This window comes from Ochlerotatus camptorhynchus, unplaced genomic scaffold (assembly GCF_037179485.1).
Source record: "Ochlerotatus camptorhynchus isolate MF236.1 unplaced genomic scaffold, CSIRO-AGI_Acam_v1.1 ptg000467l, whole genome shotgun sequence".
NCBI classification, from domain to species: Eukaryota; Metazoa; Arthropoda; class Insecta; order Diptera; family Culicidae; genus Ochlerotatus; species Ochlerotatus camptorhynchus.
The window spans coordinates 1,828,495-1,846,835 of record NW_027040953.1 but is presented as its reverse complement, the minus strand read 5'-3'; the positions used below and the strand labels follow the sequence as shown (position 1 = coordinate 1,846,835).

Below are 18,341 nucleotides of genomic sequence, written 5' to 3'. Positions count from 1 at the left end.
AACAAAGGCGCCCTTTGTGTGACAGCCTTAAATACAGAGGTGTTCTCGGTTTCTTGTAAGAGCGGGGATCAACTTAGCAATCCCCTCCTGGATTACCGTTAGGTTGACTAACATTGCTGCTCGCCGTGTTTTATGAGGCAGTTGCCGATGTCGGATTTGAATGCTTATAGCATCAACTCGATCATAAGTGGTATGATGTGATATGAGGGGCTCGGTGATCTTAGAGAGACCGTTTTTGCTTACTGTGTAAAACATCGGTAGGCCCTGTCACATTCAAGATTCGATAGTCGCTTTCTTTCTTAACTTAAATCTATTACTTCAATATGCTGCAAACCCGACCCTTTTATCCAATATCACAGTGATTTCTCGTGGAAATGCAGAGGATTTCTTGGCTTCCAACAAAGCGAGTATTACGTTGATAAAGACCAACTTGGTTTGCATGAGAAGAACGTATTCTGGATGTGTGATGAATGCGCTAACTTATTTGCGAATGGACATTTCCGCAACATTGTCACCCATTATGATGGCAATTATGCGGGAATCACGGATTCGTTGAACGGGATGAAAAAGGATATAGAGTTTTTGAATTCCACGGTCAAGGAATTGTCTACGAAAGTGGACAGCAAGCAACCTGATCCTTTAACTCCTCTTGGACCGAACCGATGGCAAAAGCAACTGAACGGCAATCTTAAACCGGGTTCGGCTAAGCGACGTCGAACGGATGATACTGCCACTGAAAGACCGAGCACAATTAAAGGAACGAAATCTACTGCCTGTAACTCTGTCAGATACGTGCCTCTCGAGGATGGCCTACTGTGGGTGTATTTGTCTGCATTCGCACCTAGCACTACAGAAGATGACATCGCAACACTGGCATGCGAGTGTCTTTCGTTGCGCGAAGATGAAGTACTCAAGGTAGTTAAGTTGGTTCGAAAAAATGCGGATATCTCGAATCTTCGATTCGTGACATTTAAGATCGGCATTGATAAAATGCATCGGGACTTGGCACTAGCTGCTGACTCTTGGCCTGAGAACGTAAATTTCCGTGAGTTCAGTGACGACCCGATACCAGGATACCAGAATAAGGAGTCAAGGTTCGGATCAACCCCACGAGCTGAAACCACCGGATGCGAATTAGATACGAATTTGAGGACATCTAAACCAGAACGTACTGCCTGTCGCCCTATGGAAGCCCCTAATCCTCCCGACCCAGTCCTGCTTCCTGTTTCCTGCCATCACTGCCGTTCTGGTCCTGTGGTCGTGGCTGGCAATGGGGGTTTCCAACATCCTTCTGCAGACAAGTATGCGCCCCGGTGTAACACTTCACCGCCTCATAATTCTTCGTGTTCTAGCACTGTATTTTATGCTCCTGACTCCCGTTATGAATGCCAACACCTTCACCAACTGCTGTCGTCAGAGGATGGTACACATCGTTCTCATGGATCTCCGACGTCGCATAAGGGCACCATCGCCAGATTCATCAAACCAGAACGCATTTCCTGTCGTATCATGGGAGCCCTTAAGCCACTCAACACAGTCGCATTTGCTGATTCCTGCCATCGTAGTCGTTCTGGCCCTGTTCTTGAGATCGGTGACGGGGTCTCCCAATCTTCTTGTGCAGGCAAGTATACACGTGTTCATGGAAATTCCCTTCCTGATCAGTTTCCGTGTTCTAGCGCTTCGATTCATAGCCAAGACCCTTCATGCAGCAATGAGGAAAATGTCTATTCAAGTACTACGACGATCATTCATCCGGAACGCATGCAACAAGGTATCTTGGGAGCCCTCGTTCACTCTGACCCAGTCGAGCCAATTGCCGTTTCCTGCCAGTCATCTGTGGTATCCTGCCATCCAAGTCGTTCCCGCCCTGTGGTCGGAGATAGGGCGAGGGTCTCCCATCCTGGCTTTTCAGGCAAGTATGCGTGCTTTTCAGGCAAGTATGCGTGCTTTTCCTGGCTTTTCAGGCAAGTATGCGTGATGTTATCGTGCTAACTGAGACTTGGCTGAACGATTGCATCTTGTCTACTCAATTATTCAACGACTCTTACACTGTGTTCAGGACAGATCGTAGCTCTTTGAACAGTCGAAAAACTCGTGGTGGAGGTGTATTGATAGCCGTCTCTTCTAAATTTTGTTGCTGTATTGATCCAGCTCCGATAAGTAATGCTCTCGAGCAGCTTTGGATCAAAATCAAACTGCAGAACTATGATGTCAGCATTGGAGTGCTTTATCTACCACCTGATTGCAGAGACGACCTGCCGCTCATACAGCAGCATACTGACTCCATTGATTCAATCCTTTCCGGCTTGAGGCCTCATAACCTTGCTTTCCAGTTTGGAGACTATAATCATCCTGAAATGCACTGGGTACCATCAGAGGATGGTGGCCTCACAATAGATTCCCATACATCGAGATTAACGAATGCTAGTTGTGCATTGTACGATGTCTTCTGCTTCCAGGGTCTGACACAAATAAATACTGTGAAGAACTCCAGTTCACGTATTCTCGATTTAGTACTCGTGAATGACTCAGCGTTATCAAGCTGTTGCGTATCCGAAGCGGCTGAATCGCTCGTAGAAATCGATACTCTTCATCCTGCTATTGACGTCACCGTTTCTATTTCGGTACCAGTGTCATTTGAACCATCTCTAGACGACTGCCGGTTCGATTTTCGTCGGGCTGATTATAGTTCGATGAATGATGCGCTATTATCAATCGATTGGCAATTTTTGGATTCTGATCAGGATCTGGACGATATTGTATGTATTTTCAACACGGAGATACGTCAAGTCATCGAAGCTCACGTGCCTCTTCAGCGCCCTCCACTGAAGCCTCCTTGGACGAACAGGAGCCTTCGCCAGTTGAAGCGCCGTAGGCGATCTTCACTTCGAACGTATAGTCGGAGTCGTTCGCAGCACTCCAAACATCGCTTTGTAATGGCCAGTAACAAGTACACACGGTATAACCGTCTATTGTATGCTCGATACGTTGATCGTACGCAGAGAAATTTACGTCTACATCCCAAACAGTTCTGATCTTTTGTTCGTACTAAACGCAAGGAAGATGGATTGCCAACGTCCATGTATTTCGGCGACCAATTTGCTAGCACAGCCTCTAGTAAATGTGAGATCTTTGCTGAACACTTCAAGAATGTCTTCTCAAATACGCCTGCTACGCCATCGTAGATAGAGGCTGCTGTTCGTGATACGCCGCTAGACAGCATCGACTTTGGAATTTTACAGATCAGCGAGGAGCATGTCGAAAATGCATTACGTAAGCTCAAACATTCCGTGTCACCCGGTCCTGATGGGATTCCTTCATCTGTGTTGAAAAACTGCTCGAGTTGTTCTCTGATGACACCGTTAGTAAAACTGTTCAATCTCTCGTTCCAACAGCAAAAATTTCCTGCTGGATGGAAAACTTCGTTTCTGTCACCGATTCACAAAAAGGGTGACAAATGTAACGTCGTCAACTACCGTGGAATAACGTCCTTGAGCGCTTGCTCTAAGGTTTTTGAAATAATTGTAAACAACGCTCTCTTTGAAGCCACCAAAAACTACATTTCATGTGCCCAGCATGGATTCTACCCGAAACGATCTGTTACTACTAACCTCACTCAGTTCACCACACTCTGCATACGCACTATGGACGCTGGTTCACAAGTGGACGTCGTATACACGGACTTCAAGGCTGCATTCGATCGTGTGAATCATGATATCCTGTTGCAAAAACTCGAGAAGCTGGGGGTATCTTCTGCGCTTGTTAGCTGTTTTAGATCATATCTGTCTGAAAAATCCGTGAGAGTAAGGATTGGTTCGGCACATTCGGAGCCGTTTATGATTCCTTCTGGTGTACCGCAAGGGAGTAATCTTGGACCGCTGCTTTACTCATTATTCATAAATGACATTGCCTTTGTGTTGCCACGTAGACAGCGAATATTCTATGCCGACGATGTTAAGATCTTTATGATCATCACGTGCACTGAGGATTGCCTGGAGTTGCAGAGGTTATTAGATTTGTTCGAGGACTGGAGCAAGCGAAACCTACTCGATTTATGCATAGCCAAATGCAACACAATATCATTCAGCAGGAAGCGGCAACCAATCAATTTCAACTACAGCATTTGTGGACAAACTCTCGAGCGCTTGTATCAGGTTAGGGATCTCGGTGTGATATTGGACCGCGAAATCACTTTCCGACCGCATTACGAAGACGTGATTGCAAAAGCCAATAAACAGCTCGGCTTCATGTTTAAGCTTGCTGATGGGTTTCGTGATCCTTTCTGCCTGAAGTCCCTTTTCTGTGCACTGGTTCGATCTATTTTGGAATATTCCGTGCTGGTATGGTGCCCGTGCAGAAAAAGTTTGTGCGCCTCGCTCTTCGCCACTTACCCTGGCGTGATTCGTCAAATCTTCCTCCATATGAACATCGTTGTATGCTGTTAGGCATCTGTACTCTGGAAAAGATACTCTTGCTGAATTGCACGTATATGCGCCGCAAAGACCTTTGAGGCAACGTAATTTCCTGCACCTTGCTACCCGGAACAGCCGTTATGGTCAACACGATCCTATCAGGATAATGTCTTCTCGATGTTAGTGGACAATTTGACTTCAATGTTTCTGCTGCCACTTTTCAACGCCGCCTCAATGCACAGCGGTGAGTACCTGTCCAATCACTGCTACTTCGAAAGTGTGTATTACCTGGTGTTTTTTTATTACATGGTCCTTCTACAACACTTCGCCGAGTTTCCAACCCTCCGACGCGTGAGCTGCGACGCATTTGCAGATTGTTGTGTTCAATTATTTTAGATTATTGACTTAGCTTTTAATATGTTTGTCATTTTTATTCATTTGTATTCAACGTATTCTGTGTATTGACTATTTGTAATTTTATTTATTGTTACATGCATGAAAAGGCATGAGGTTTTTACGCCTCTTTGAGCCAACTGAATAGTTTACCCAAAGAGGCTTTTCCCCATCCTAGATTTCATTAAGACTGAAAAAAGTCAGATGAAATAAGAATAAAATAAAATAAAATAAAAATACATTCCTACCCATTCCCTAATTGACCTGCAATCGGACATAGTCGGAGCTAATATTACCTTTTACAAAGTTTGAGATCACCGGATCCGCGGGCGGTCAATCATGCTCATGCTCATCCTCAGTACTAAAGGATTCTCAAAAGTGTTAATTATCGAAAAAAAAATATCAGCAAAGCGTATGTAGGACTCTCCATTGAGCATCCCTAGTTTCCCATGTAAATGCACCGTTCTCGTCTTTTGGATCGTTCCAAGCAGTCGGAAAGATGAATGAACCAACACCCAACCTAAATCTCCCAGTCCCGGGAGGGAATGGTGTTTCGTGTAAACGATGTTCCGTCCCTTCTCTCCTATTCTGGCAACAACACGGGAAGGCGGCTTGTTTGTGTATGGGCCTCTTCCTTTCATCAAAACGGTGAATGTCGCTAGTCGCTTGTCCTGTGCCAAGAATTCCACCTATGCTCGATCTGCACGAAGGTGTCAACTTTGCACCTGCACTTGTGTATATGCATGTGGAAAGATGCATAATAGCTTATTGTAACTTTGGGTCGTCCTGTCTAGGTCAAGATCTTGCTACGTGCCCGCACTCGATTGTGTGTCCTATTGAACACAGGAAAACTTTGTGCATCTATTTTCTGTAGCTTCGTGTGAGTGGGTGGAGAAATGATGCGAGAATGTGTTTAAGTTCAAAGGTTAATTGCCGTCGTCGGTCGCTGCATAGCATCACTACCGTTGTTGCGTGGATGCGGCTTGGCGGTCGGTGGTAATGGTAAATTATACCATCCGGAGAGCGGGAATCCCTTTGAAGTGACCTCGCACTCGCCTGCACGCTTTGACCAGCTCATGGGCAGGCGGACTGCAGTTGCTGTCAAAGGAGTTTACTCTGTCTGTGGTGCAAGAATTTCGCAATTTATATTCCACACATTCCTCCGGCTGAAAACTTTGGTTGTTTAACTTTATCCTCAAATATCCGACCTCAACGATTCAACTGCACCGCGTCCCTCCACCCCGGGCCTCTTCCAAGAGGTTGATTCGTCTTTCATGCATGGGCGAACATCGTCGATAATCCTTTGCTGACCAACCGACGAACACTTCAAGATGGTGGTGTTTCGTTTTTGCTCGGAGAAGTTCAGGCAAGGGTTCTACACCTTTGAACGCCTCTGTCACAGCTTGACCCATCCAAGATCTAGAGATAGCCTCTCTTCCCCATATGTACGAATGTACGTACACGTGGCGTGATGGGAATAGTTTTCTCAGCCCCCTCCCGTCCATGTTGCTTTATGGTTGTTTTCCAATTTAAATGTTCCCCCGGAGTGCGGAAGCCCGTTGCTGCGATGTGAGCTCTGCTGGATTACACCGAGATCCGAACCGAACAGATAGCGCACACACATAATCGCCTCCCACACCGGTTGCGAGTGTGGAAAACTTGTAACATTTTCATTTGTAATTGAACTCGATTTAATAAACGGTAAGTTTTTCGGAGAACATCCAACTCCTACTCTTGGAGTAACAAGTTGGGAGTACAAGGAGAGTGAAAATAGCACTGCACTGCTCTGCAGAGCTTGAAGTATGGCACGAGGGTACGAACTTTGCCATCGACTGAATGCGAAAACGGTTGGCATGTGTGCACAAGTTAAAGTGCAACCAGAGAGCTTAATCAGATAACACCATTCAGGAACGAGGCAGCAATGTTAGATACTTGTTACCCCTTGCCCTGCTCCGAGACGCTAGGTACACGTTGATGAGCATGTTGTTTGGTGGGTGCATCCCAGAAAACGTTGCACTCGCAATTGAAATCGTTAAGTATCTACCACGCGTAAGGAACCGGTGTGGTGTTTGTGTGAATGTTGTACCTTGGCTAGGCTAGTTGAGCTATCGCGAATGAATCCTTGAACTCGACGAATGCCACTCCCAGCGGTGCTAATCAGCCGAAGTAAGGAATGGGGGGGGGGGGAGGCAAACTCCACAACCATCGCCACCAACTTTGTTGCGAAAAGGTTCAGAGTCAAGTGTCTAGTAACGAGTGTATTGAAATTTTAGTGATTACGTAGGTTGCCGTGAGGTTTAAGCCACTGTATCGTGTCTCATTGTGCATGTTTTGGAAAATAGGAAATTGTTAAATGCAGATTAAAATTGCATGAGCTCCATGAATGTTGTTAGCTGAAATGTGCAATTCTACGGATAAAAGGGGTTTGATGAGCTTTGCAGGACAATTTGAAACTGCAGCTGAATAGCCGCTACAAAACATCATGCATTTGGTTCTAATCTAAAAAAACTATGAATTGGTGGGAGCATGAAGGCAAATAATTCTTGAAACTGTTGACTTAATACCTTCGTGAATTCAGTTTCTCTATGAAGGTGCAAAATAGACTCAGTATATTCACGCTATGTCTGAAGGCACTTTTTTTACAACATTCATGTACCTCAGTTTTTTCATCACAGGAAGTTAGAATGGATCTTAACAATCAAATCAGTGATGGTTTGAAAATATTTCATCTTGGGTTTTTTTAGAAAAAATATTTTGAAGTATACTTAGTCGTTTATGAAGGCGTATATGGACTATTGACGATACAAGACTGTTACGGATCGAAACAAATGCAGCTGAATATGATTGTTGGAGATTAAGGTAGTCAAAATACTTCGTTTCAATGGTACAGTAAGATTTCCTCTTCGATACCTAAGATGTCGTAACTTTGTCGTGAACTCATAATGTTTAAAATGCTCAAATATTTTACAATGGTTTATTCTCTAAATTTACTATAATTATCAGTTCCATCTGTTTCATCCATTCTTATCAATGCTTACATAAATATCTAAAGATAATGATAAAAAAAAACTTGGAGCTTCCAAGATAAGGAGATTACTTCAAATGAGCACTACTATACGATACCACCGCTTTCATCAAGTTTTTGTCGTATTTGAAATTGTTTTCCACTGCTTTATAGATACTCCAAGTTTGGGAATCATAATGAACAGCTTCGTTTGTTTTTTTCGTGAACCAGGCTAAGACTTTTCCTGTACTCTTGCAAACCTCTATTGTGTGATGTTTAACAATAATGAATTTTGGGGCTACCGGAAGGTTTCGGTAGACCAACTTTCACAAAAAAGACCTATGCACTCATCCATGAGTTCATCACCAAAACAATGTCTCATCATGGCATCCTTATTATCCAAAACCATCAAATGATGTTCAAAATTGCATTGCCAAAACTACACGTTTATCAAGCACCTACAATGGCGACCAGCGAATCCAAATTGCGCATGTTGAGTCGCTTTTGCAGCAGTCACAGAATTTGAAGCGTTATTGGGATCATTATTGGCCGCGTTGCCTTTCGTCATAGCTGATTTGAGACCGGGCTGGATAGTTTGACGGTCGGTATGTCTCATACGTTTAGCCAATTTTAGCGTATGTAACATAAGAAAAATATAGTGTAAAGTTATGTACATACTGACCTTATTAACACTCGAATTAAGATCTTTCTTACAGCTGAGTAAATCTTCGTGAGAGATTTTTTACCTGATTGTTTTAAATTTAAGCCCACTGGTCTTCCAGTGACGTTTGAAAAACTAACCACGGCTAGTTTTTTGCTTACTAACTCTCTAATGCTTTTGGCAACAAAGTGATCCTTACTTTCATCTGCCAACGCGGAGCAATTATGAAGTTTCCGGTTTTCACTACATGCATGACGTTCCCCAGGTTCTTTTGCGTCAGAAATGATTTCAAGGGGTAGGTCACTCAGTACATAGTGTCGAAATTAGATTCGGCACAGCTTGGGCACATCCGTCGGCACAATCTCGTAGGCATTGGATTGTTGTAAATAAATTAGGAGCACTGACGGACAACTGTCATTGAAGTTGTTCACAACATAACGTGTTGTTTACTGTATATTCAGGAAAATCCTCTTATTGAATATACCAGAGGAACTCATACCAGCAGTTCACTTCTTGGTTTACTTATAGATCTAAATACGAAATGTAGGTTCTAGACTGGGCTCAAGAGAAAGAGGCAGTTAATCAGTACCCATTACTACCCTTTATTCAAATAATGCTGCAACTCACACAAAACAAACTACAGAAGTCATATCCATCATCCTCTTCTATAGTCGGTCTCCAACAACGTACCCAACCGGTTCCAACTTTTTCCGACCACTGATAGACCGTTGCTTTTCACATCACGAAAAACTAAGTTTCTTGTCTGCCTTTGAGTGCATTATAAAACCCTAAAACACAGGGCTTTTATTATCCTATGAACACAAAACACCAAAATTTCACACACCCGCCACTTCCCGCGGGTCATCCTTAATCCGATTTATCCTTGCGATTTCAAACCAAAACATTCAAGGCGTCAGAAATACCGGGTTGCCGGGATGGGTATTTTACAAACAACCACAGATTACTCTATGACCGGCAAAAATCGGCACACCTGCGGCACACTGACAAAAAAGATGACCCAAGATTGGTGTTTGGAGTGACCTACCCCTTGCATGATTGACACATTTTTATGAATTTGTTTTTTTTTTGTAATGTGATGCTTTATTCTTATTAATATCTTCACACTCACACAATTCGACAGTCAACATGGTTTAAACGGCTTGTTAACATCTTTTTTCTGGATATCTGTGACCCTCAATTTTCACAAACTGATCAATTTGTTTATACTGGTAAACGGTAATGTAACATGCGTGAACCGTACTCAGGATATTTTGTAGGTGGCGAACTCTCATTTTTACGCCCCTCGACCCTGGGGGGAGGTGACTGTCAAATACGAACAATCATCGCCTACCTCGCATAAATGGTTCCAAACGACAACAAAGCCATAAGCAACGATGGTTTGTTGATGTTTGGAACCAAATTCCCATATGGCAAATCAATGAGCGTAAACAGGTGAGGCCCCGTAAATTTGTCGTCTCTTTCGTTCTCGGGCTGATTAAATGGATGAAGTTAGTTTGACGTCACACTCCTTAAACCGTTTAAACAGCGGGAGAACGAAAGAGATAACAAATTCACTGAACCTTACATCTCTTTGATGGACTTTCAGTATGCCGATTTGACAGCACATCCCGCCATGCTGCCACCCTGCTCATGCCGTTGATCACATTTCATAAAGGAAGTGCAAAAGAGAAAGAGATATCGCAACAAATTCTCTCTGTCATACCTGTTTTCTAAGACATGAAGTAGGAGTTGTTCCACCAACGACCCGATGAGATAGCTTATAGAAGTTAAATACATTCAAATTCATTTGGTTTTTCATTGATTTCGTTGAACTTCGATGAAATTCTTCATTTTTTTTGATGCTCTGAGTCTCGTGAGTCGTAGAACTTATCAGAAGGACATTGAACTCTTTGAAGCTCACAAAACGTACCTGAAGTTGGCAGAATTTTCCTGGAGTTAATAGAGCTTCTCTGAAGATCGAAGCACATCTTTAAAGTTTGAAGAATTTTCCTGAATTGAGATCAATGAACTTCTCTGAAGGTTGTTTAACTTCTCTGATTATTTTGAGGAACGTCTTTAACTTTCCTAAAATTCAGTACAGTTCCCTATAGTTCACAGAATTTCCTAGAAAGTCGCTGAGCCTTCATGAAAGATTCCTTAGACAAAATATGGGAACTGCAATGAAGCTCTAGCAATTCTGTAGTAATTAAAGGTGAATGCTACCTAATCTCACTGGACAAGAGCAGCTAACATCATGTGAGTTTCATTCCTGTATTATCGGCATTATCTGTTAACCGATGTTAAAACAATTTCGTCATGGGTTTCAAAAACCTAAACTAATTTTCCTCCCCTTAGGGTTGTAAATGCCAACTTCGTCACCAGCTGAGTAGGGGACACACATATTTCAGATACCTATTTACTATCTCCTTTATTGGACTGTCCTGCTCGTTTATTTATTTTTTTTATTCTTATGAGGGAAGAGAAATTAAACAAGAAGTTGTTCTAGCAGCAAATATTAATTGATTTTGCGCAAAGTCGACGTAATCAATACTGATCTTACTTGAGATTCAAAGAGATAATGTCATTTGGATTAATTCAATCAACTTTTGAACCTGATTTAAATGCATTTGTTCAATTCGCAATAGTTTTGTATCGTCAATAGTCCATAAACGCCTTCGTAATTGGCGTTGTAAACTTCAAAACTCGTTTTCTCAAAAAACCCAAGATGAAATATTTTCAAACCATCACAGATTTGATTATAAGGATCTATACTAGCATCCTGTGAAGAAAAAACTGAGGTACAAGAATGTTGTAAAAAAAGTGCCTTCAGACATAGCGTGATATTCCATTATATTAAAAAAGCACTGGTATTAGTTTTTTTTTTTCGAGACATCCCAAGTAGCATTGCAAGTTTTATTACGGTGTTAAAGCATGCTACAAGTCTAAATCATAGTCTGCAGAACCCTCATAAAACCCCAATTGCTACTTGGGATAAACTATCATATTATATACATATGTGGCCATCCGTTATCCGCAACCTAAAACCCATCCGGTAGCTATGTAGCAGCTATTGTGCGCTGAGCCGTCACTTACACAAGCAGTAGTGTGGACCCAACAACTGGTTGAATGCCTACTGAACAGTTTGAATGGGCCACTTTCTAAAACAGCTGAAACAGAACCCCAAGAACTGGGAGGTACAAAGCAGAAGCTATGAAGATTGTAACTCAATTAATTTTCCCTACGTAAAAACTCCCCACACACAGCTGCCCAACAGCAGAAAACAGTGCAGAATCTGCATCACAAGCTCAGCTATCTATTGCATTTGACTGTCCGGAAGCTCTGTCCAGAATTAATATGCAACGGATTTTTTTTTATTTGAGCTCTCTATTGAACTAAGTCATATGGCTACTACTGGGCGAACTTCCTATCACTTCTCGTTTGCTGTCAATTAAAACAAGATTCACCCCTTTGTTCCAAACGATATATTTCCAGCAACTCCCGCCGCCCTCGCTTTCAAACTGACCCGACACACACACACACATACACAAACCCCGGTGCCGTCCGCGATGAGTCTGGTCGCGCATAAAACATCATAAAACATTAATAACAAAAGCTCCTGCCAAGCCAACAGTATTCCACCGCTACTGGTGTTAGCTAGTTGTACGGTGACCGTGTGTGAGCAAGTAGTAGATTCCGATCCCCGCGATGTTGCACCATGCTGGCAGAAACAAATAATTCCTGACTTGCCTTCAACTGGCAGCGGCAAAAAATGAAAAAAGAGGAACGCCGACGGATGGAGTAAAAAAGTTTTAAAACAAAATCGTAAATTCAGAGATGGACAAAGTGAATTATCTCCTGATAGTGGCCTTTTTAGCCAGTAGTGGCCATGCTGAATTACTCATGAAAAGTCTAGAAAACATTAGGGCGTAGGTCCACTATATCACAGCAAACCCATACTTCGACACTCTCCACACGATATTTCAAAACTACCCAACTTTTGGTATATCCACCCATATTAGTCAAAATTGAAACTAATCTAATCTAATCTAATTAAACACCAATACAGCCAGTTCATGAAAGCATCCTTGAAAATAATAGATTTACCTACCTCCTTGTCTTTTTGCCCAAAATATATCAAAATGGTCAGATGATTCAGAAACATTGGGCCTGTTGAAATCAAATATGTAAACAAAATGCTTCAGAACCCAATAAATGGATGAAACGTGAAAATTTCGTACCGTACAACATTTCGTACCGTGAACATTTCGTATGTTGAAAGCAGCTGTTCTAAAATGGTTAAGTGATGCTCCATTTTCCTATAGTGCTCGGGATATGAGCACTTACTCTTGTCCTAGCCCTATATGGCTTATGGTTAATGCGCCACTCAAGTAACATTGCAGGCTTGATGGAGGTTATATAACATTCTACAAGTCTAAATAATGATCTACAGAACCCTCATAAAACTAAAATTGTTACTTGGACATTACTCGCTTTCTAAAAAGAGACGAATGGATGAAAAGGACATGTGAGAAGGTAAAAGAAGGAAGGAACCTGACGCCTCCCTTAGCTCAGTCGGTAAAGGCGCAGCTACAAAGCAAGACCATGCTGGAGGTGGCTGGGTTTGATACCCGGTCCGGTCCAGGAATTTTTCGGATTGGAAACTTTCTTGGCTCTTCTCTGGACATATAGAGTATGATTGTACTTGCCACACAATTATACTAATGCAAAAATGGTACAGGCAGGCAGCGAAGCTCTCAATTAATAACTGTGGAAGTGCATTTAGAACACTAAGTTGAGAGCACGCAATGAGCTAATATGCGGTACCCAATAAGCTTGAAATGCGAAAAAGAAGAAGATAAACCCGATATGGGACAAGAGAAAAGGAGAAAGGAACTGAGCCCAAGTAACATAGCATTCTCAAGGAACTTGTAGAGGAATTTAAGTAATCAAAAGCATTTATCGTATGCCTGATAATGTTTGGACCATTGAGCAATGTCAAAATAAAAAAAAATCTCAAAAATTTCGTTTTCGAGTTTTTTTTTATTTATTCAAAGGGGGGATGTTTCTAAGAGTCTTAAACTTTGTTAATTATCGATCGAGTTTCCATTTGCTGCAATTACGGCCTCCACACGCTTCCGGAAAGCACGGCAGGTTCTAATAATGTAGTCTGGATCCATTTCTCTCCAGGTACGGGTCAATGTTTGTCTGAGGCTTGCTGTACTCGGGTGGCGTTTAGAACAGGCCTTGGCCTTCATGACGCGCCATATTGAGTAATCCAGCGGATTAAGATCGGGGCTGGATGGCGGCCACATATCCTTCGCCCAGAACGGAAGATGTTCCTGCAACCACTTCTGAGTGCGGTTCGAGGTGTGGCACGGAGCCCCATGTTGTTGAAATAAAAACATTTGGCTTCGTACCGTACTGTTCTTTGATCCACGGAAGAACATACTTAGTTAAATCCCGATGTTGACCTCCGTGTTGACCTTGTCGCCTTCTGGAATGAACACCGGGTCCATTTTTTTTGCCATCGGAAGCCACCAATCCAAACACCATAACGCTAGCAGGATGCTTGGTCAGATACACGTTCTTGTGCTCGTCGGCCACGTTTTTTACCGGAAGAGAACTAATATACCGATCGGTTCTGGAATTTGATACGAGATCGACGGTAAACATGCTCTCGTCGGTGAACAGGATTACCGGATTTTTTCGCTTTGGAAGTTCAAGATTTTCTTGCATCGTTCGACTCGTAGCTCCCGGATGCGGTTGGTAATCATGTGAGTTTTTTTTCCATGCCCTCGACTTCGCCCCGCAATCTTCCTTTACGATCTTCCGTGCCGTAAAGTCACTGATCCCGTGTTCCTTTGCCATTTTCCTTATTGAACGCACTGGATTCACCCGAATCTTCCTTTTGATAGCAGCGATAACGCTCGGAACCCGAGCTGACCTTAGACGACCTGTGGCCACCTTCGTGATAGTTGTCTTTTCTTTTCTCGGTCTAAAACCATTTTGACGGTCCACCGGGATACTCCCACGGCGATTGAAATGTCTTTTTGCGACATTTGCCCGTGGGTCAAATCACACAGCCTACTACGGTATGAGCTATGGGTTACGTGCATGGAAAGAAAGGCCTAGAATAATAAATTGTCGATAAAGTTGAAGTACGGAAATAAACCATAATGAACATGGAGTAGTTAAATCTCAATAGCATGCATTTTCAATAAACCAATACACTACAGATAAAAAGTTTCTGTACATTCTTTTCCGAGCGGATCTAGAAAGACGAATGTAAAGGTCCAAGCGCAATGACAGCGGAAGCGTAACGACAGCTGCAGCGGAAAAGTATGCCTACTTGTCGGATTGAAAACTAGTTAGAACCAAATCGACATCGGTTAGGCCTCTTGATGTCATTTGTGACAACTGTCAAACTTTCCGTTTCCGTTCCGCTTCCGTTCCGCTTCCGTTCCGCTTCCGTCCACATTGCGTTTGGGCCTTAAGGCTTTAGGCTGGCGCACAATGGATACGTTTTCAGGTTTTTTTTTGACAGTTAGTCCATGCATTATCTGTCAAAAAACCCGAAAACGTATGCATTGTGCGCCGGCCTTTTTTATGTTTCCGATCATTTTCTTTTGAGGTTTTTGCAGAGTTTTACTGGGGAAGTTGGCCCCGAAACCAACCAGGATATCTCTCTATTCGAACGGGATCCGTTCGAAGTGTTGTGTCAAGTCTGTCCGTGATTATAAAATTCGCGAGAGCAACTGATCGTTGGCAGAAATCGTCTTCGTGAATGCTACATTCGACAATAGGTCGTTAGCATTTCCGTCCTTACCGTAATCGAACGACAGCCGACTTGCTTCCCGCCCATTCACTTGGGAAAAAACAGAACCTTCCCCGAAAGGTCTCATGCGGTCGGGCAACCCTAGTCTCGGTAGATGGTCTCCCTCGGGAGTGGCACTTAAGCCATTTTTCCTAAAAACGGGAAACTCGTAAGGCTGTCGGGTTACACACTTCCGGCCTATTAAGCACAACCCGCACTTAGTATTTCTTAATCTAGCGTAGTTTAGCACCAAACAGAATGTTATTTACCTTTCCGTACGGTACCGTAAGACTTTATAAAGAGAAACAAATTGTTGAGATATTGTTAAAAGTCTAACACTGCTTCTTGACGCCAAACTCGGCCTAACGCATTGGAACGCCATTGAAACGCCAATGAGTTTACTTCGGCCTATCGTATGAAGATTGATTCGGTCGGGGCGCTTCATTTGTATTTGAGAACATTGGGTGCAAACGTTCATATCACGCGTTTTTATTAACTTCGTTCGGTAGCATTTGAACTACAGTATCGTACCAAACGCATAATTTACCTGTTAACGCCGAAATCGTGGATTTATTTGATGTTTTTTGCTTGATAGGCTCAAAATGGGCGCTTAGGCCAAAGTAGTTCTCTACCATATAGACTTTAAGGACTCAAAAATATATAAAGAGGAATAAAAGTATTCGCAACTATTTAATGAGGATTTAAAGTAGTTAAAAGTATTCAAAAATAAACAAAAGTTCTTAAAAATATTACATGGAGATTCAAAGAACTTAAAAGTATTAAAAATTAAATCAAAGTACCGTAAGTCGGGGGCAAATTGATCACTATTTAACGTAAATATCTAAATAAATTTCTACAATAAATTAAATTGAAAAAAAAAAACTAATGGCTCCCTCGTCCTGCATGTGTTATTATAATATTGGATGTTTTGTTAAATTTTAGGAAATTTTTCAAACCTGATCAACCCTTGAAATGGCTTCCCAGTGTATTTCTATTAATTGTTCTTATTAAATGTGCACCCAACCGGAGGATGTAAGATTCGATTACAATAATGTGGGATTCCTCATCAGAGGATATTGGTGAAGACCGCATGAACCGAGGATGCGATATACCGAGCTGCAAGAAAATGGAGAAAGAAAAATGTGATGTGTATTAGTGAGTGAAATTAGCCATGTCGAAAAAAAAAGGTTGCCAGCTGGACTCGAACCACGAACGTGACGATTTTAAGACCTGTGCTGCTTTTCAGTGGACGAAACATGACGGAAAAGGATTTAAAGATTACGTCACAGGGAATTTGGTGCATTTCTTCGAAATTTTTTGGCTTGATTGTAGTTCCCTGTTTGAGGAGGATCCCAGGAACTGACACAGCAGGACTTTCTGCGAAACCAAGATTTGACAGCTTGTACGAATTAAAACACACCGCAGCACATGATCAATTTCACGCACTTTTGCTTCTTCCACGGTCCAGCTCAAAATGGACGAGTTTACGTTCCAAATACCCTCAGATCAAATCGTGATCATAATCTTCAGGGCCGAAAGTAATTAACGACCTTTTTCAAACGAAAAATCTCATCAACAACGATCTGAAGCCGATTGAAACTCTATCTCTTTTTCGCTCATACCGTTTGATTGAACTGTCTCGCTTCAATATGTTTCTGGTGTGATTGATTTCGAACCTTGGACTTTACAACAAGTCTCACAAACCAGTGAACGTTTCCACTGGCGTTAAAAATGAATTATGGAAGGCGCTTGTGTGCAAGAGTTTTGTTTTATGCGGATTTACAATAAGTTTCATTTTTAAGAAAGCATATAATTATTCCACAAAAGGATTAAATAAAAATGGTAAATAAATAACGTGAACGATAATGAATATTGCAATACAAATATAGAGCTTGAGCTTGAGCTTGAGCTTGATTGACCGCCCACGGTTTCTACTCTGTTATTGCCAGATCAGCTGTAATTGCACAGAGAACCAATAGACGATGCTTGGGACTAGCAATCATCCTCAATGTGTAAAAACTGGTGATCTTAAATTAGGCAATACCAGCGCCGGCCGCGCCCAAACACAGATCAAAAAAGAAATGCTAAGGATTGTGTTGACATGACACTCGCTTTGATGGAGAACACCTCTGCACTTTCACGAGGAATCACTGGGATGTTGGATAAGAGGGTTGGGTTTGCAGCAGGGTTCGTTTTGGTAAACGATAAGCTGAATTGATGTCCTAACGATCATATAACGCGAAGGAGCTTGGGACTAAACCCACGGTCTTCTGCTCAGTAAGCAAAAACGTTTGCAAAATACACGATACACAAGCGATTTTACCATAAATCTCTTTGATATGTAAGGACCTGGGACCGCGTTTTTCTGCTCAGTAAGCAGGCCACTGTAACCGACGATCTTTCAAATCCGAAAACTAAAAACTACGAAAAAGTACTTAGGCCTTCATTAAGTTCCACTTTCACGCGACGTTCAATGACAGGGTCCTATCCAGGATTACATCTGAAAAATCCAAATCTGGCCAACGCCCACCTAAACCTGTTCTAATCCACCTGAAATGACTAACGAATGGAAGACTTTGACTACCCAGCCATGCAATAGTATCATTCCGTGCCTTATGGCAACTTGATGATTCTATTGCGCTCATCTTTTGGTTCCACCCAGGGGAGACTTGGTCCTGTACCCAATGCTTAACTTATCTCTATTCCACTCAGCTACTCGCAATTTCTTGTGATATAGTGGGCGGAATATTATTATATGAGACAATTCAATGAAGACGTCTTTCCAAATTTGGCAGATCGACAGGTAATCAGTGAGTTACCACGATAGTTGCTATTCAACAACTCGACAACGTTCCATCGTCAACGCCTGCTATGATAATTTCCCATTGCAGACGCCAACGAAATGACGTCATTGAGCAAATACAGATGGCAAAAAAAATTCTATATTTAAAATAATGCTTGGCAATTCTTAAATTATATTAACATAAAGTGACCATGTGCCATATTAGTGCGTAATATTCATTCCGAAGTGAATCACTAATAAATTTATAATGGATA

The 18,341-nt window shown here is 42.2% G+C and overlaps 1 protein-coding gene across 1 annotated transcript in view; it reads left to right on the top strand.

Moving 5' to 3' along the window:
• Positions 1–18,341, top strand: part of LOC135712288 (carbonic anhydrase-related protein 10-like) — a 286,221-nt gene that overhangs the window by 107,312 nt on the left and 160,568 nt on the right. The gene's annotated exons all lie outside the window — the stretch shown is intronic.